This window comes from Helianthus annuus, chromosome 14, assembly GCF_002127325.2.
Source record: "Helianthus annuus cultivar XRQ/B chromosome 14, HanXRQr2.0-SUNRISE, whole genome shotgun sequence".
NCBI classification, from domain to species: domain Eukaryota; kingdom Viridiplantae; phylum Streptophyta; class Magnoliopsida; order Asterales; family Asteraceae; genus Helianthus; species Helianthus annuus.
In genome coordinates this window covers 157,701,027-157,721,950 of record NC_035446.2, presented here as the reverse complement: position 1 = coordinate 157,721,950, position 20,924 = coordinate 157,701,027, and the positions used below count along the sequence as shown (strand labels likewise).

The window sequence follows — 20,924 nt, the reverse complement described above, 5'->3', positions numbered from 1 at the left end:
CTCGGCCCACTACAAACATATATATATATATATATATATATATATATATATATATATATATATATATATATATATATATATATATATATATATATATATAAATACTACATATACACACTCACATAGAACAAGAGGATAAAACACAACTTTCATATAATACACATAATGTAATTACAAGATATTTGCTCGGGAAAACCTAGAGTGTCACATTATCCCCAAGTTTTAAGAACTTTCGTCCCGAAAGTTAAGGCAGCCACTGACAAGCTAGTATGAGTGAGAGCGTTTCAACGGGAAGATTAAATATATTATGATTTAATATTTTAATGTAGTAGCCATTATAATCATTTACATAATATAGAACAAAATATATAATAACCTATTAAATAATTAGTTGGTAATTGTTGATGGACCATATTACCCTTATTAACTAATTAGGTTTCCTCCTGGGTGCTTATATAAGGAGAATAATGTGGAGGTTAAAGGGTTACTCAGTTACACAATCAGACACACCCCATAAGGTCATAACATCACATTCGACCTCCTCTCCCATAACCGAATCCCCTATTCGGTTTCTTAGCCACCATCATCAGTTAGCACCCTAAGGAGGAACCAGATCAAGCTGACAACCATGTCAAACCTTATTGCTGTGTCTACATCTGGATTCTCTGCTAGCCTGTGCTGATGCAATCAAAGGTATGCTTTAATGTTTTCCTATATGTTTAAACAGAACTGATCCATTGGTTCAGTTCTGTTTAAACATAAAGGAAAACATACCTTTGATTGCATCAGCACAGGCCAGCAGAGAATCCAGATGGAGACGCAGCAACAGTGTTTGACATGATTGTCATCTTGGTCTGGTTCCTCCTTAGGGTGCAATCTAATGATGGTGATGATGAGAACCGAATAGGGGATTCGGTTATGGAGAGGAGGTTTCGATTGATGTTACGCTAATAGGGTATGTCTAATTGTGTAACTGAGTAACCCTTTAACCTCTACATAAGTCCCCTTATATAAGCACCCAGGAGGAAACCTAATTAGTTAATAAGGGTAATATGGTCCATCAACAATTACCAACTAATTATTAATAGGTTGTTATATATTTTGATCTATATAATGTAAATGATTATAATGGCTACTAGATTAAATATTAAATCATAATATATTTAATCTTACATTCTCCCACTTAGCCGAGTAATCATTTACTATGAGTATTAGATAAGCCTGATCAGGAGTTAACACTCATTTTAGCCTTAAACAAGTACTATAGCAGAAAAATACAGCCGTTGAATCATTATGCGACTCAGGACCCCCATTAATCATATTATAGCCTTAATTTAAAACCTAATCGTCATGATCAAAATACGCATAAGCCCTTTGTTTGATTTGTAACTATATTTGTCTATATGCCATTATGCTAGCTTGACATATTCTTAGAGATATACAAAATCAAACTGATGAGGAAAGATTAACTAATACTTAGTCATACAAAGTACGATATGCAGTTGCGCATGGCCATCAATTAATACCCATCTCTGAGCTCTCTTAATAAGACTTATGGGTAATAGCCCTTCAGTTATAGGATCCTTAGGCATATCATGAATGTATTCGATACAAAACTTAGTTTCCTCAATTCGTTCATAAACGAATTATTAATTGCGTATCGAAACTTAATGCAGCACCTCTTGAACTGTTACTATTCAAGGAGTCATGGTAGTTGACTTTATCACACTAAGTCTTCAAAACATTAATTATATGGAGTTAATAAACTTATGAGTCCATTGATAAATTTTCAACAACATTTAGTGACTATATTATGTCGTTATAACTTAGGTTGTTATTATCAGTTTATTATGACTCCTCCATAAGATAGGTTTTGTCTGCTGACATAAGGATATACCCGAAATTACATTTTGTCATCTTTGAATATCTCAAAGCTAAAGTAATAAACCGGTTTTAATTCTCACTTCTTCTTTAAATCATAGCCTCTCGTTTCTTTAAAGATATTGTAATACTCTATTAGACGCTTCACATTAATCTAGACATATCTAGTGTGTTGCAATTTGAGTAATATCTAAACGAGTATAGACTTAAACTTACATAAGGCTTCCAATTAATGAAGCGTAAAAAATAATCTCATTTATCCTATTATCCTCTAAAGGAAAGCAATATTGTCTGTTACATACGTAAGGACCCATTTAATGTTAAACTTATGGAACTGAATTAATGTCCCATTGGGTCTATCTCGATATGTTATGATATCAATCACGTAAGAGATATCTCTGAGATTTATTATATCAAAGTTTGTGTTAACGATGCTTTGACTTATGTAACATATACTTGTCAAAAGAATGTCATCTATATAGACAAGTTTATTTTAGTTGCTCCAACTCACTTTGAGGTAGGTACATTAATCCACTTGATTCTTGATGAAAATAATTACGTTAGCTTTTCATCACATTATGATGTTTGCATCAACCCATACATGGATATTATTGGCTTATAAACAAACTGTTCTTTAACCATAAGTTTAGAACTTTCAGGTTGTCTTATGAACATGTAAATATGCTAGCCATTTGTTAGGAAAAAATTGTTTTAATGTTCATCTAATGTAGCTTTAAACTATTATAAGCTACTATAACAGTGATGATCCTCAAAGAAATCTTTTGTAAGATAGGTAAGAAAGACTCTTTGATAATTCATCTCTTTCTGAGTGTAACCTTTGTCAATCAATCAAGCTTCTTCGTGTCTTAACGCTTATATATTAGGATTTGGTTTAGTTATGAACACTCTTAGGTAATTCAATCAAATCCCAAACGTTATACGAACACATAAAATCAGTTTTACTAGAAAACTGTTTTATTCCATTCAGAAGATTAATTGACGCTAATGGCTTAATTTGAAGAGATAGGGATAGGATCAGTAAACATTTCCAAAATCCATTTCAACTTCAATTAGGGAGGTTATGTAATCATCAAAGTTAGTAGGCCTTTAAACCTAGATGACCTCCTGAGTTGATTATTGTGTTCATTAGAAGTTTCAATTTTATGGATTAGCTCTTGGTTAGGTTGCTATCATTTTCAGGATTCTAAGTTTGTAACAGTTGGTGCAGTATGGTGTACAAGAGGTGTAATCGGAGTTAAATTCGGAGTGAAATTTAATGACACTCTTCCCCCCGCCTCTTGTATTCCTTGCAAATCATGATAAGGACTTTGACTGCTCCCACTGACCTTAGAAATCTTTAGGAACTCAGCATGCTTAGGGTCAATATGTAACGACCAACAAATTCTAATAGAGAAACACAAATTAATGACGTTAGTCGTTGTGATTTCTCTTGTTGAGGATTATGTTAGTTCAGGTAAGAAATCTAAGTGTGCCCACAATTAGGCAACAATGAAACTGTTGTAAGAGTAGCATTAGATTTAAGGAGATAAGTTATGATAGAACAGTGTCATGATGGAGTGGTGTCTTGTACAAGAGGTGCAAATTGAGGTAATGTAAAATTTTCACTCCCCCACCTCTTGCAACTATTGTAAGTTATTATTAAGACACTTAATGCTCCCACTGATCTTTAATATCTCTAGAATGCTACAAGAGAAGTTTCAATGAGCTACGTGACGTGGGAACCTAGCACATATACGTTAGACTTTATTTGATTTCTTTAATGTCCAGATATCATAAGAAACTTTAGGGACATATCTAATAGAAATCTTATTAAGTATATATATGAATAGATTTCTTCTAATAACGTGAGCCATATGCGACAAAATTTAGATACAAGTTGATAGTCTTTCAAATGATAAATGAATTATGTCTGAATATTCCATTTGGAATAAGTTCCATGAATGTCAATAAATGACTTATGATGGACCCATACTTATTCCTTAAGCCAAGTAATATTTAGGGCTATAACGTCATGATTTAAAATCACTTAGAATGAGATTAAATGAAAAAATCATCCTCATTAACCATGTCATGATTTCTCATGAATTTTGGTTATAATGGATGAAATTTGTAAGTCTCATTTTCCTTTTGTCAAATTCTCATTTGCATGATGACAAAAGTTGTGAAAGTGTAAGGTGTCATCTATTTCCATCTTAGTAATGTTTCTATCCAGATATTTAGAACAAATAAGATGAGAGTTTAAGGTAAGTGTGACTTTATGTTGACTATGCAAACCTAAAAACCTTCATAACATTGCTTAATTATGTTACTATATTCTGATTAATTTTTAGAATATATAAGGTCACGACAGTTAACGAGTTCATACCCATGGACCAGGCCCAACCCAACTCCCTAAACCAAAACCTTAGCCTATTTAAACCCCTTATAAACTTCACCCTCATTATCATTTCAAAAATAAAGAACCCTAAAAACTCTCATCAGCCGCACAACACTAAAACCCCTCTTCTTCCTCTCACGAAATCAGTCACCGGAGTCATGATTCCGACACCGTTTTCCGGCCACTCCGACCGCACCTGAAATCCCCATCTGAATCTCCATAAAACCCCTCCCCTTTCCTCATTTGTCCTTATAACGCACACCTCCATGACTTTAGAGGAGAATCACTGTGAAGAGAGGAGATGAGGGAAAGAAGACAACAGAGAGATGGTTATGGCGGTAACGATGATGGTTATGGTGGTGGCCAGCGGCTCGCTGGCGGTAGTAATGGTGGCTCTCAGTTCGAAGGCTCGGGTCAAATGTTCGGGTCCGGCTCAGACCAGTAGCAGTGGCAACCGTATATTTCCCTTCGCCACCCCATATCTCGGTCAGTACATGATACGTTTGAATATATGTGGCTGTTATGAAGCTTGACTATATGTAGATATACTAGTGTATTAACTGATTTGGGTATACATGAGGTTCAAATGTCATGTTTAGAATAATGGAGGTTGTTGAAAAAGAGTGTGATGGTTGTTGTTGAAATATATATAGGTTAATAATAAAATGCTATCTTAGAGCTACACATACACTGTCGAAGTTGATTTATTGAGGATTTGTGTAAAGCTGTTTTGATCATTTCAAGGAATAGATAAAATTTGCTAGACATATAATGAAGGTAGGTACATATGTTTGATGTTAAGAACAATGATAAGTTGCTTAATACTATTTTTGTGACAGATTATTAGTTGCATATTTTCGTGGTTCCTTGATGTTGCTTGTCAAACTGATTTGATCTTTTTGATTAACCGATGCTTATGATGATGATGGTGATATGATTTCTTTTGATATGAGCAGTTTACACGATAATGTAGTCTGATAAATTGTTTTGGCCGATTGTTTCGGAATTCTCCGTGGCTTTTAATTTGTGAAATGAAGTTAATAATTTCATGAGAGTACAAGAGATGGTATGAATGCTGGATGTTATATTTTCACTGTTTTGAACGCATGATTTCTAGATAAATGCTTGATTTCTGTGATAGACAATGAGTACAAAAAATTGGGATATGGCTGTATTTCCTTGTGATAATTGAGTTTTGTTGAACATTAAGGATAACAGTGCTGTTTAAATGAATGATGTGTACCTAGGGTTGTTATGATATCTATGTGATTAAAAACTTGTTGGTTGTTTAGTATAGTGAAGATAGGACTTCTAATAATAATGTTATTCAATTTAGAATTGTATGTTCTTCTCATGATGAACTGTTTAAAGGATGCCAAAAATATTTGAAATATATTGGTTTGATCTGATTTGATGATTGTACGGCATGATAAAACATGTTAATGAAATCTGATTGGGTAGTACTGATATGGAAATTCTAGAAGCATCTGCATAGCCTGCGAGTCGAGACCTTACGGTTGCGACTCGAGACCATTGAAGGACATCTCGAAACCAGACAAGGCGCTCCAGGAGTCGAGACCAGCACGGTTGCGACTCGAGATCTCATGATCTCGACTCGAGACCTCTACGGTTGCGACTCAAATGTTCACAACTCAAGACGAGCTATTGCGACTTAGAATCCAGTGGTTGCGACTCGAGACCTCATAGTCTCGAGTCGAGACTATCCGGTTTCGACTGGGCTACTTAAATTCGTTATTGGGCCGCACAATGTGATGTCATGTTTTAGACTGTGTGTTACTGTTAACTGTTTAACCGCTCATATGATAGGACTAGCCCAATAACGTATAGGGTGCTAGTGTAATATGTATGCTATATTTTGATCTATATTATGTAAATGATTATAATGGCTATAGATTAAATATTAAATACATAATATATTTAATCTTACATTCTCCCACTTAGCCGAGTAATCATTTACTATGAGTATTAGATAAGCCTGATCAGGAGTTAACACTCATTTTAGCCTTAAACAAGTACTATAGCAGAGAAATACAGCCGTTGAATCATTATGCGACTCAGGACCCCCATTAATCATACTATAGCCTTAATTTAAAACCTAATCGTTATGATCAAAATACGCATAAGCCCTTTGTTTGATTTGTAACTATATTTGTCTATATGCCGTTATGCTAGCTTGACATATTCTTAGAGACATACAAAATCAAACTGATGAGGAAAAATTAACTAACACTTAGTCATTTATAGTACGATATGCAGTTGCGCATGGCCATTAATTAATACCCGTCTCTGAGCTCTCTTAATAAGACTTATGGGTAATAGCCCTTCAGTTATAGGATCCTTAAGCATATCATGAATGTATTCGATACAAAACTTAGTTTCCTCAATTCGTTCATAAACGAATAATTAATTGCGTATCGAAACTTAATGCAGCACCTCTTGAACTGTTACTGTTCAAGGAGTCATGGTAGCTGACTTTATCACACTAAGTCTTCAAAACATTAATTATATGGAGTTAATAAAATTATGAGTCCGCTGATAAATTTCCAACAACATTTAGTGACTATATTATGTCGTTATAACTTAGGTTGTTAATATCAGTGCATTATGACTCCTCCATGAAATAGGTTTTGTCTGCTGACATAAAGATATACCCGAAATTACATTTTGTCATCTTTGAATATTTCAAAGTTTAAAGTAATAAACCGGTTTTAATTCTCACTTCTTCTTCAAATTATAGCTTCTCGAGATATTAAATATCAGTGGGAGCATTATGTGTCTTAATAATAACTTGCAATAGTTGCAAGAGGTAGGGGAGTGAAAATTTTACATTACCCAAATTTACACCTCTTGTACAAGACACTGCTCCATTATGACACTGTTCTATCATAACTTATCTCCTTAAATCTAATGCTACTCTTACAAAAGTTTCATTGTTGCCTAATTGTGGGCGCGCTTAGATTTCTTACATAAACTAATATAATCCTCAACAAGAGAAATCACAACGACTAACGTCATTAATTTGTGTTTCTCTATTAGAATTTGTTGGTCGTTACATATTGACCCTAAGCATGCTGAGTTCCTAAAGATTTCTAAGGTCAGTGGGAGCAGTCAAAGTCCTTATTATGACTTGCAAGGAATTCAAGAGGCGGGGGGAAGAGTGTCATTAAATTTCACTCCGAATTTAACTCCGATTACACCTCTTGTACACCTTACTGCACCAACTTAGAATGAAAATGATAGCAACCTAACCAAGAGCTAATCCATAAAACTGAAACTTCTAATGAAACCAATAATCAATTCAGGAGGTCATCTAGGTTTAAAAGCCTACTAATTTTTTATGATTACATAACCTCCCTAATTGAAGTTGAAATGGATTTTGGAAATGTTTGCTGATCCTATCTCTTCAAATTAAGCCATTAGCGTCAATTAATCTTATGAATGTAATAAAACAGTTTTCTAGTAAAACTGATTTTATGTGTTCGTATAACGTTTGGGATTTGATTGAATTACCTAAGAGTATTCATAACTAAACCAAATCCTAATATAAGCGTTAAGACACTCAAAAGCATGATTGATTGTCAAAGGTTACACTCAGAAAGAGATGAATTATCAAAGAGTCTTTCTTACCTATCTTACAAAAGATTTCTTTGAGGATCATCACTGTTCTAGTAGCTTATAATAGTTTAAAGCTACATTAGATGAACATTAAAAACAATTTTCCATAACAAATGGCTGACACATTTACATGTTCATTAGATAACAACCTAAAGTTTCAAACTGAAGGTTAAAGAACACTTTATTTGTAAGCCAATAATATCCATGTATGGGTTAATGCAAACATCATAATGTGATGAAAAGCTAACGTAATTATTTTCATCAAGAACCAAGTGGATTAATGTACCTACCTCAAGATGAGTGGGAGCATCTAAAATAAACTTGTCTATATAGATGACATTCTTTTGACAAGTATATGTTACATAAGTCAAAGCATTGTTAACACAAACTTTGATATAATATATCTCAGAGATATCTCTTACGTGATAGATATCATAACATACCGAGATAGACCCAGTGGGACATTAGTTCTGTTCCATAAGTTTAACATTAAATGGGTCCTTACGTATGTAACAGACAATAGTGCTTTCCTTTAGAGGATAATAGGATAAATGAGATTATTTATTTACGCTTCATTAATTGGAAGCCTTATGTAAGTTTAAGTCTATACTCGTTTAGATATTACTCACATTGCAACACACTAGATATGTCTACATTAATGTGAAGCATCTAATGGAGTATTACAATATCTTTAAAGGAAACGAGAAGCTATAATTTGAAGAAGAAGTGAGAATTAAAACCGGTTTATTAGTTTAAACTTTGAAATATTCAAAGATGACAAAATGTAATTTTGGGTATATCTTTATGTCAGCAGACAAAACCTATTTCATGGAGGAGTCATAATGCACTGATATTAACAACCTAAGTTATAACGACATAATATAGTCACTAAATGTTGTTGGAAATTTATCAGTGGACTCATAATTTTATTAACTTCATATAATTAATGTTTTGAAGACTTAGTGTGATGAAGTCAGCTACCATGACTCCTTGAACAGTAACAGTTCAAGAGGTTCTGCATTAAGTTTCGATACGCAATTAATTATTCGTTTATGAACGAATTGAGGAAACTAAGTTTTGTATCGAATACATTCATGATATGCTTAAGGATCCTATAACTGAAGGGCTATTACCCATAAGTCTTATTAAGAGAGCTCAGAGACGGGTATTAATTAATGGCCATGCGCAACTGCATATCGTACTATGAATGACTAAGTGTTAGTTAATTTTTCCTCATCAGTTTGATTTTGTATGTCTCTAAGAATATGTCAAGCTAGCATAACGGCATATAGACAAATATAGTTACAAATCAAACAAAGGGCTTATGCGTATTTTGATCATAACGATTAGGTTTTAAATTAAGGCTATAGTATGATTAATGGGGGTCCTGAGTCGCATAATGATTCAACGGCTGTATTTCTCTGCTATAGTACTTGTTTAAGGTTAAAATGAGTGTTAACTCCTGACCAGGCTTATCTAATACTCATAGTAAATGATTACTCGGCTAAGTGGGAGAATGTAAGATTAAATATATTATGTATTTAATATTTAATCTATAGCCATTATAATCATTTACATAATATAGATCAAAATATATTATAACCTATTAAATAATTAGTTGGTAATTGTTGATGGACCATATTACCCTTATTAACTAATTAGGTTTCCTCCTGGGTGCTTATATAAGGAGAATTATGTGGAGGTTAAAGGGTTACTCAGTTACACAATTAGACACACCCCATTAGTCATAACATCACATTCGACCTCCTCTCCCATAATCGAATCCCCTATTCGATTTTTAAGTTCCCATCATCAGTCAGCACCCTAAGGAGGAACCAGACCAAGATGACAATCATGTGAAACCTTATTGCTGCGTCTCCATCTGGATTCTCTGCTAGCCTGTGCTGATGCAATTAAAGGTATGTTTTCATGTTTTGCCTCATGTATAAACAAAACTGATCCAACAAAACCATGATATGGTAAAAATGATAATAGACTTTTTTCTATTCAAATTAATGGAGAAGGTGAAATAAAATGTTAAATGGTATTTTGAATGACCCACTCACACTAGCGCTGTTCATAGCTGAGCCGAGCTGAGCTAGGACAAGCTCAGGCTTGGCTCAATTATAAACCGAGCTGGCTCGGTTCGGCTCGGCTCGGATTTGAAACCGAGCTAAAAATCTAAGCTCGGGCTCGGCTTGGTTTTAAACCGAGCTGGCTCGGCTCGGCTTGGTTTGACTCGATTTAAAAAATAAAAATTAATACATAGCTCTCAAATTTCAGTATTCTAAAATATTATTCAATAATTCAAAAGAACATATTCAAAATAAGTTCAACCTAATACATTATAAACCAAAATCATGTTCAACAACGCAAAATAAGTTTTATATTTCAAGTAAATACAATATTTGTTCATTATCATGACAATCAACCTTTAAATATGTCATAGATATCAAACAATAACGCTAAATACATGTAAATAATAATCATTCTTTTGTAATATATTATATGTATATAAAAATAAAATATATTATAAGTAAAATAATTCGAGCTAAGCCGAGCCGAGCTACCAAACGAGCCAAATCAAGCCAATTTGGCTCGTCGTGAGCCGAGCCAAGCTAGGCTCACTTTCTAACCGAGCCGAGCCAGCTCGGCTCACTTTCAAACCGATCTATATCGAACGAGCTTTTTCCGAACTAAATATGAGCGAGCTCCGACACGCGAGATTTTTAGAGTTGAAAGTATACATAATAAAAATTTAATTGTTAAAATGAAAAGCAAGCTAGGGTTTTAGGGTGTCCGGGGCACTCTCGGTGACCCCATGCGGTGAATGCTTTTGCCGAGCGGGTACACCGGCGCCATCCAATGTTTACCGCGCGGGAACTTAAACAATCGGTGTGTGTTCACCGATTGAGAGAGAGGAGAGAGAGAGGGGGTGATTGGTTTGAGTGCTGCCACCATCCAAACTCCCGTTTTTCTCTCACCTTGTCTTTTCAAATACTAGGGTTTGGTAGATCATAGGTCGGCTTTGATGGCGGCTCATACCCCTCAAGAAGGTATCACCGTATAAGTTTTAAAGCTTACATTTTTACGTATTAATCTCGGTTCTTTGTTTTTATACTTGGTTCTTTTTATTATGAATCTCGCATATTTGTTTTAAAAGTTCAAAACTTAATCAAAAGAGATCAAGTGCTTTAAATCTGTAGTAGTATAGTTAGTATGAATCTCGCTGCTTTGTTGTGATACTTTGGTTTTTTTTTATTAATATGAATCTCACCTTTATATCTGTTTAAAAATATTGTAAATTTCAACTAAATCAAAAGAGATTTAGTGCTAAAAATCGCATGAGTTTTAAAAGTTACTATGTATGAATCACAGATGCTTTGTTGTTTTACTTCGTTTTTTTAATAAATCTGATCTTTATATTTGTATGCTTGTTTATGTTTTACTTTTATTTTTAATAAATCTGATCTTTATATTTGTATGTTTGTTTAAAAAGAGCCAAGTCCTTCTTAGCTTCTTGCTTGCTACTATATTGAGCTTTTTTTTATTGTAACAAAAAATAAAACAGAAAACGGTTTAGTTGTCATAATTAAACTTTACTCTACCACGTCATAGTCATCATGAAGTATCTATTTGTTTAAGAGCATCCGAAATCACGCCGGAATCAGCCATGGCGCCCCATAGTGTCGGCCCACACCGAAACAGGGGGCGCTATGGGGTAGAATTTTGGAGTCCCCGTTATCCTCTTCGCAGCGTGAAGGGGGGAGCTTTTCAAAAATTCGACCGTTACAACACACCAATCTCACCGGCCAACCTCGCCGGCCCAATGAAGTGAAGAAGAAGACGCCGGCGTGAAGGTCATCGGAATCTCCGATGAGGTGATCGGAGAAGATGACCGGAGCAGCAGAAAGACTGACTGTGTAGCTGTAGGTATTTAACTCTGACGAGAGCTCAGAAGCGGTTTCTGGTGATGGAAGTTGTTGTCGGTGGTGGTTTCTGGGAGGTGCCGGTGGTGGTTTCTGGGAGGTACTTGAATTTCTGGGTGGTGTTTGTTTTTAAGAAAAAATACACGTTTTGTCCTTTATTTTAACACCATTTTGCAGGCGGTGTCCTTTTCAACGAATTTTAACAGGTTTTGTCCTTTATAGGGAATTTTGTTACACGTTACGTTCTTTGACCTAACCCAATTAGTTTTTTTTTTTTTTTTTTTAAATCTAGTCAAACAAGGGTAGTTTAGTCTTTGTACTCATTTATCTATAAATCTTTTTAATAAATAAAAAGAAAGGAATTTTAAAAAGCTAATAACATTTTTTTTAAATTAAAAAATCTCTCTTTCCTCAATATAAACTCACACAGTACTCTGTCTCTGTCTCTCTTCATCTACCACCATCTCCCACATCTACCACCATCTCCCACCACCACCACAACCATCCGCCACCACCTCATTCTTCACCGATAACTGATCTACAAAGAACCACCACCCTAACTTGCCCCTCTCTCCTCATCAAAACCCACCACAACCGCCATCATCTAACTACCACACATTGCCTGAACCGACACCATCTCTCTCCCTCTCTCTCGCATGCAACCATTACCTTGTTCATAACTAAGATCTGTAAAACACCTGTCATGCAGGTGTCCCTAAAAGTTTCTTTGTTTTCAGACTTCATCTTAACAACCGTCAGATCAAATTGCAGATTTAGAAACGAGCACTTGAGGTAATTAACATATCATCCTACTTATCTTAGCATTCCGATCAAAAGCCCTAACAAATCAAAGATAATTCTGTAACCGTTTAAGCGATTTTTGGATTGAATTGATTTTGGGTTTTTGAAATGAATAGCCAACTTGTAGTTTCTAGGACCTGAATTGAGCTTTTGAACCGCGATTTCAATGTCAGCTTTTTGTTCTTTCCCTGCTCTTGAACCTTCGTCGATGATCACTCCTATGTTTGATTGAGGTTTGATTCAAGGCTATCGAGGTCGAACTGTTCGTTAAAATGAATGATACTAAATTACTAATAAATGTATTGGATTATAATATAATATATTGTTTGGGATTTTTTGTTGTTATCTTGTATAAACTAGATAAATTATATTAGTTACATGTGTAATAAGATTTAACAGAATAAATTACAAGTTTTGTCCTTTAAACAAGTAAAAAGACTAAATTACCCATGTGTAATAAGTTCTAACAGAAAAATTTAACTGGGTTAGGTTTAAAAGACGTAACTTGCAATAAAATTCCCTATAAAGGGCAAAACTTTTCAAAAGTCGTTGAAAAGGACACCACCTGAAAAGTGGTATATAGATAAAGGACAAAACTTGTAATTTTTCCTTGTTTTTATTTTATAAAGTTTGAAATTAGTTATAAAAATTGAAATAATTGAATAATGATGAGGTAGGGCTCTAGTGATATAAGGGTGGACGGAGTCATAGCGGGGAGGGGAATCGGGGACTTTGGTTGCCGCACGGGGAAGGGGTGCCGGTGTTGGATCGGTGAGCGGGGAGAGGTTTCTTTGGTGACTAATCACCGATGCAGGAAAAGGAGGGAAGGAGGAGGGGGCGTTTAGTGGTGGGTCTCAACCCCTTTCAACCCATCACAATTTTTTTTAAATTCTTTACCACTCTCCATGTGTTTGACCATTCCCAGTGATTGAGTGCAAAATGGGGAGTGGAATGGCGACTTGAGAAGGTATGATATTATTGGCTAGAGAATAACTCGAACACCCTAAAGTGATTGAACCACTCCCTCCACCCTAACGCCTCATAAAGCCCCTCTATGACGTGGCGTGCCATTTGTCGCATAACGCCCCCAAAGGGACTTTATGACTACACATGGCCTAATGGGTAAGAGAGATGTCAACTAGATTCTAGAATAATTATGATAAGACTATATAAAAAGATAAATATGTAGTAGGGTTTTTGGTTTCAGGTTACGAATATTATAATAATATAGGGTTTTAATTTGCTTCTTTTACTTTTTTCTTTTCGTTCTCAGTGTCATCATTGAACCGTGAAGAACGCGCACGATTTATGGCAGGGAGAGTATTGGAGTTAACACTCCGAATTGAAAATCAAGATATACACAACTATTACCCAAACAGTGAAGAGATCGAAATCTCTGTTGTTGACTCGTATGTTTGTTTTCCGCTGGGAAAAACCCCCTTTAGTGGCAACATTGTTTGTCCCGTATGGAAAAGAAGGTGATATGTTGTATAGTACACATATCGGTCTTAAGAGGCTTCTCAATCAAATTTAGAAATGTGGTGCGACTGATCATGGTGAAATCAAAAGAACAATCACCCAACGCATATAGTCGTCTAAAAGATCTCCACATCCGTAACAACGACACCGACCCGCGTGCACTATACAACATATCACATTCTCTTCCATACGGGACAAACAGTGTTGCCACTAAAGAGGGTTTTCCCACCGGAAAACAAACATACGAGTCAACAACAGAGATTTTAATCTCCTCACTGTTTGGGTAATAGTTGTGTATATCTTGATTTTCAATTCGGAGTGTGAACTCCAATACTCTCCCCGCCATAAATCGTGAAGAGTCAGGATATATGTGTTGGCATCCGCAGTCCGAGATGGTTAAGCCACCAAGAAAATGTGCGATATGTAAACAAACTATTTGATGCACAAGATCACTCGGTGTATGGAAATTATGTTGAAGATCTTAAGATTTCTGTAGAAGAGGGCCTTGGGATGCAATTCGGGAGAAGGACGAGGCTCAAATATGTCCCACATTTCTTTCAAGCAGATTGTGTCTTGGAGGCTAAACAAAATGGCGCATCTGTCATAGAGAGTTTGGAAACTCTAGTGGAGGGCAATCAAGACGGATTAGCCTTCACAATTGACCTTGAGAAACTCGATATGCATACACAAACTATGTTATATGGAAGTAAAGTAATTAAAAACCATTTAAACGAAAAGTATGTTACATGGAAGTAAAGTAATTAACAACCATTTAAACGAAAAGTTTGTGGATTCTGCTGTTCAGATACAAGTGTTATATCTAGGTTTTGGAGACCTTGAAAGAGTTCCTAAGAACAAATTTAATGCTGAGGTATTGAGTGTAGAGAAGGATCGTGAACTTGAGGACTTTGGAGAGACACATTTCAGTTCTTCCATTGCCGATGAATGGGAAGGCTTGAACTTAATTTATAAATTTGATGCGGGTGATGTTATTGTTGCATTGGGAGGTATAGAAGCGACCAATCAAAGCATTGATCTCATTGAATCATGTGATCCTTACAAGAGTCGCACATATGATCTTGTATTTGTAGACATGATCGATCTTGATATTTACCCCATGGTGGGAGCATGTGCGCCCCCACGTGGCTTCATAAATGACTTGGTTTTCAACAACATTAAGCATCTTCTTCACCAACAAGGGGCACTTGTGATTCATGTGATCGCACCTGATTGCTTTTTCGAAATGGACTTGAAAAATATTTTGGAAAATCACTTTCTAATGATTTAGAAGTTAAGCTTTGAAGAAGATTTTGAGTTTTTAATCGTTGCGGCCAACTCAATTAGCTTTGCTACTATCCAAGAAAACGAGGAGAATGAGGCTTTTGGGATAATCAAGTCCCTGATAACACAACGCTTTCACATTGCTAAATTTAAGGTATGTTTCCATTATTTACATTTTCAAATTTTAAATATGCGGTTTGTTATTTTACACTCATATTCCATGTTTTTTAGTACTAAAACCTTTTGCCCCTGTCATTAGAGGAAAACTACTTAATTTGATTTTATGGTTAGGCTAAAGGTTTACCACCATAGAAATGTAAATGAATATATGCATTGTTGAAAACATAAGATTACTTGCTCTCAATCCTAGTTTTAAACAATAGGAGTTAAATAAAGTTGAACGGACATTGTATTTTTTTTCTCTCAAAAGTCAAAAGCAAATGCTATGATATTTTTTTTGAAAAGTTAACTTCATTAAAGGCCGACCCTAGAAAAATACTATGATATACATAGGATGTTTTGGTAGTTGCATTGGAGGTGCTAAAACTGAGGTAAGTCAATGTTAAGTTGATTGGCCGCTGCCCGCTGGTGAGCTTTTAACTTTTAGTTGCAAGCTGATTTTTTTGTTTGAAGGCCAACAAATTTTTATTCGACTTGATCCAACAACCGTTAGATCACACTAAGTATAAACGTAACAATTACAAGTTGCAAACTGATTTAGGCGTATAAAAAGTTAAGTTGATTTTCATATTTTATGGTTTTCGTTGAAATGCTAATTGTTTGTTTTCTAGTTTTTTCATATAAAAAGTTAAGGTTTTTATGGCAAATATAGTTACTCGAGCTATTGGTTTACATTTTGTAGGGAGCCAAGCTATCTACTTCATGAAGGGTATGATGTCTCTCTTTTCAACAAGCCCTATATATACATACATCTGGACACCTAAGGGTGGGCGGAGTGGGTTCGGTGAGTGGAGCGGGGAGAGGACTTTGCCGCGCGGCGAAGTGGTTCCGGCCTTCAATCGGTGAGCAGTGAGTGGTTTGGGCGGTGACTTGTCACCGGCTCGGTGAAGAAGAGAAAGGTGGGAGAGAGAGGGTGAATGGTTTCAACCAATCACATTTTTTTTAAATTGTTTACCACTCTCCATGTATTAGACCATTGCTAGTGATTGAGTGCAAAATGGGGCGTAGAGTGGGCACTTGACATGACATGACATTATTGGTTAGAAAATTGTTTAAATACTCACCATTTGGTGACCACTCCCTCCACCCTAATTGTTTTCATGTTTTTGGTTTTGCAGAGAAATTATGGTCATCTTATTTGGTTTTGGTGATGAATGATGAATCTTGGTTGCATCTTTTAAAGCTCTGTTAATCGTTTTGTTTTTATTTGGGATCGGTGTGTTTGTTTGAAACGATGTTTGGATTTATCGTTGTGTTTGTTTAAAATTATGTTTGGATTTATGGTGTCGTTTTAATTTGAATGTTGGATTTATGTGGTTTAACCTATAGATGCTTTTAATTTTTAGTGTGTTTGGGGTTCTAAGCATTTATGCTTTTTATATTTGGCATAGTTATATGAAAAGAATTGACATGTCTCATCTTCACACCTTCTTAATTAATACCAACAAGCTTAACTCATTCTGAACACGCATACAATTAAGTGGATATGTCTAGTGGTGCATAAATCGGGTTTTCTGAATACCTGGTTCCGTGTATGGAACTGGGTTCGGGTACGACCGGGTTCTACAAAATCGGATATTGACAATACCCGGGTCGGGTCCGGGTTTTATATAAAAAATGTATACCCTATATACCCGGGTTCGGGTAGGGTTCGGGTCGGGTTTTCTAATACCCGGGTATTATAATACCCTATTTTCGGGTAGGGTCGGGTATGGATCAACTTGGGTTCGGGTTTGGTTCGGGTATGCCTCGAGTATTCATTTTTTTTTGGATAAATCATAGATATATAAAATGCAAAACCTTTTTATTTCATAAAACATAGAAATAAATGACACCTAAATAGTCATTGAACCGAATCGAATAAGATGATGAACATAAATAGCTTCGAATAACTTGATCGTCTTCATTTATTGTTCGTCATCAAAGGCCCTTTTATAGGGTATAGAGATACAATGTAAACCAAACAAATGATCATAATACACTTTCTAACGGCTATATAGTCGTTACCAAGGTACAAAACTCGAAAACACACAAAAAAACGAAAAAACCTGAACGGGGTATTGGGAAACCCGGACCGGGTATTGAAAAAACCCGGTTCCGGGTTGAAAACGGGTATAAAAAAACCCGGTTCCGGGTTCGGGTTTTATAACAGAAATGCATACCCAACCCCTACCCTATGGATAGGGTCGGGTTCGGGTATAAAAAACTCGGGTTTTATAATACCCGGTTCCGGGTTTTATTTTCGGGTTCGGGTCCAGGTTCGGGTTTTTTGTGCACCACTACATATGTCTGTTAAATGCTTGATGCTCGCTTGGAAGGGGGTAGGCCCAAGAAAAAGTATTGTAATTCTTTAGTGGCCCAGTCTCTTTATGTTAATTTGTAAAAAAACAAAAGATTTAAGGAACCTTTGGCCACTCAACAATCGACATGATGCTATCTCCTGTAGTGAACATTCATTAATTATTTATTGTTCATGATACAATTTTTTTCTCAGTCTGAAACTAGCTACTTGATGAAACAATGGTTAACCGGGCAGGGTTAACACACTGGTCTCGTCAAGAAGGGTTAATCCCTTCCTCTCGAGGATCGCTGGCTGGATCACCGGTGGTTGATCTCCTGCACAAGGAAACAAGCCGTGACTCGTAACAAGGAGGATGGGGTGGGGGGTGCTCCTTGTTACCACTCTCCGGCGTGAGAATCAGTAGTTTGCTTGAGAAGCAAAGTAAGATAGTAGTAGTAGTGAGAGAGTTGTGAAGAGATACCTCAAACCTGGTTTGGGGTTGGTATTTATAGCCGAGGAGTGAAGGAGGATGATGATGGATGGACTGACGACGTGCTGCACCTTTGCAGGTGTGTCAGGCTTGTCGGTTGTGGAGGTTACGCCACGTCAGTCCATTGCTTACGTAGCTCTGACAGGTAACTGCCATTGGTGCTACTTGCATTGTGGTGTCAGTCCCACTTGTTGAGTGCATAGGATGCGGTGCAAGCCGCATCGCTACATGCGGTAACGTCTGAAGTTACCGCGTCTCCTACTTGTGACCAAGGAATACGCGAGATGCGGTGCTAGCCGCATCGTCGTCCGCGGAGACTATTTGCCTGCATCCCTTGTCGTGACGAAAATGCCCATATGGTGCGGTGCCAGCCGCACCGTTATGTTCATCTTTTTCTATGTCTAAGGTAAGGCTTTCTTGTATTGATAGAAGTGTTCACTGGATGCGGTGCGAGGCCGCATCGCTGTGAATACTTCCGTTTTCATACACCAGATGTGATACTATGTCGCATCACTCTACCGTTCTCATGTTCCATGTAAGTTCTCCTTCGTTACTAGATAGATTGGATTCAACCCTTGTGCCGACGCGTTCTCGCATGGGCACAAGTAGGTTGTTAGCTAATGGGGGTTTTGATAAGGGTAATGGTCACTCGCGGTCGATGCTGACGTGAGATTTGGGACCATACCCCTTCAAGTCCCCCCAGTCTAGTGTTGCTGCCACATACAAGTTGTATGTGGGAGGAGTACTGGACTTATGGTGTTTGGAAGGTAGTTTGGAGTCTGGAGAAGATCCTAGACCATGTGTGGTCTTTTCTGTATGTAAATCAAGCTGGAGGTCTGGAAGGGTCATCTGACGCCTCTTCCGTATCGGTGAAGGAATTTCGTCTGATGCGAAATTCTCAGCCGATTTATGTCACCAGGTGGCTTGCCACCTGTTGTTGTGCCGAAGGTCTCTTGGAGACTTTGTTAGTAATGCTGCACAAACTTCGAACCAACCTCTGAGATGGTGGTTTAAAGGTGTGCACAGGCTTTCAACCTCTGAGAGGTGGTCTTTGTCTTCAAACCAATTGTTGAATTGGTGCATGAAGAAGAAAAGAAAACTTTTGGATCAATCTCTGAGATTGGGATCAAAAGTAGTGGATGCTTGTAAGTGCTTTGCTCAAGCTCTATGTTCAGCATCTAGTCTCGAGATGACGATCCCTTTTTTGTTGGGTTTTCGTGTTCGTCGTCATAGCTCTCTAGTAACCGCACGTCCTTTGCGGTTACCTCGTTGCGTTATTGTTGGCCATGTTTGGTCGAACAATGTAGATTTGTACTATGGGTAAATAAACATGGTCATAGGCAAGGGTATGCCCACCATTGTTTATTCTATGCGGCCCATAGGCAGGCAAACAAAGTCATAAGCAGACTTGTTGCCACTGTTCGGACGCTTGTTGTTCGACAAGGGCTCGTTTAGAGCGCTTATCTGCGTTCGTTTTGGAGCCACTTACCTTCCCGCTCCAATACCGAGTTTGCCTTGAAGTAGCTTTGCTCGGTGATGTGGAGTGAGCTTGGCTCTTCCGTAGCAACCACTCTGCGGAAGCTATGGTTATGTCCGTAGCTCCTCGTGAGTGTCTGTGGTTTTGTATTACCACATTCGCTTGAAGCGGGTGTGTTGCTCGGATGTAGCTCTTGAAGGTTCAGGAGACAGGGTTGCTGATGTGCGTTCGCGTACATTCCCTTCCTTCTTTATGTTAAAGAAGGTGTTCATGTACCCTCTGCGGTTGTGAACCGGACAGAAGGGATTTGAAGCTTGAAGAGAATGAAGGCGATGCAGTTTACCTGTGTCTGAGATGCGGTTCAGTCCAACGAACAACGTTGGTTCTGAGCATCTGACACACCTGAACGGGCTCGTGTGTGTCATGTCCGCATATTCCACGTGTGCTCGTGGGTAGTGCGGATATGTATTATACCCCCTTATAGTGTAGAGATATATATTTTTACCTATTTTTAGGGGTATGTTAAAAAACGACATGCGGTATGGGTTATGGTGCGTATACCAGAGAAACCGCATGCCGCTTATAATTGGATAATGTAGTCGCTTTTTGTTGCATACGTGGCTGATCTCACGTGTGAGTTGGTGGAAGTTGGTGAGATCTTCCTGGCATGTGCTGAAATGAAAGGACGTTTGCACTGCCCGAGGCATTAAATGCACTGTAGCAAAGAGTGTAAACGTCTCCTATGTCAGGCGCGTGGACGGCCACGCGCGCGTGGTAACCGTCAGCAAAAACGGCGCTTGACACGTGGGGTCACGCGATTCGTTCTTTTTGAACGTGATGATTCGTTTTCTCCCTCCGCATTAATTGCGATGGGTATATAAGGGGAAACCGTTCGTGGTTTCCCCTCACTTGTTCGAAATTTCAAAAATTTGCCGGTGAGAGAAACCTTGTTCTTTGTCTTCTCCGACGATATTTCTTGAAGTTCCGGTGAGGTTTTTAGTTTTTCTACTCACGTTCTTTCATATCTTTGATATTTTCTGATGGCTGAACCATCAAATCCACACAATGTGGAGGGTGAAAACCCAGAGCCA

The 20,924-nt window shown here is 37.2% G+C and overlaps 1 long non-coding RNA gene across 1 annotated transcript; it reads left to right on the top strand.

Annotated features, from left to right (window-relative positions):
* The first annotated feature begins 12,251 nt into the window (after positions 1-12,251).
* Positions 12,252-16,924, top strand: LOC110889210. The gene is made up of 4 exons (XR_002563457.2): positions 12,252-12,636; positions 13,919-15,559; positions 16,268-16,624; positions 16,704-16,924. It is a non-coding gene; the product is annotated as an uncharacterized LOC110889210 (long non-coding RNA).
* The last annotated feature ends 4,000 nt before the right edge of the window (positions 16,925-20,924 follow it).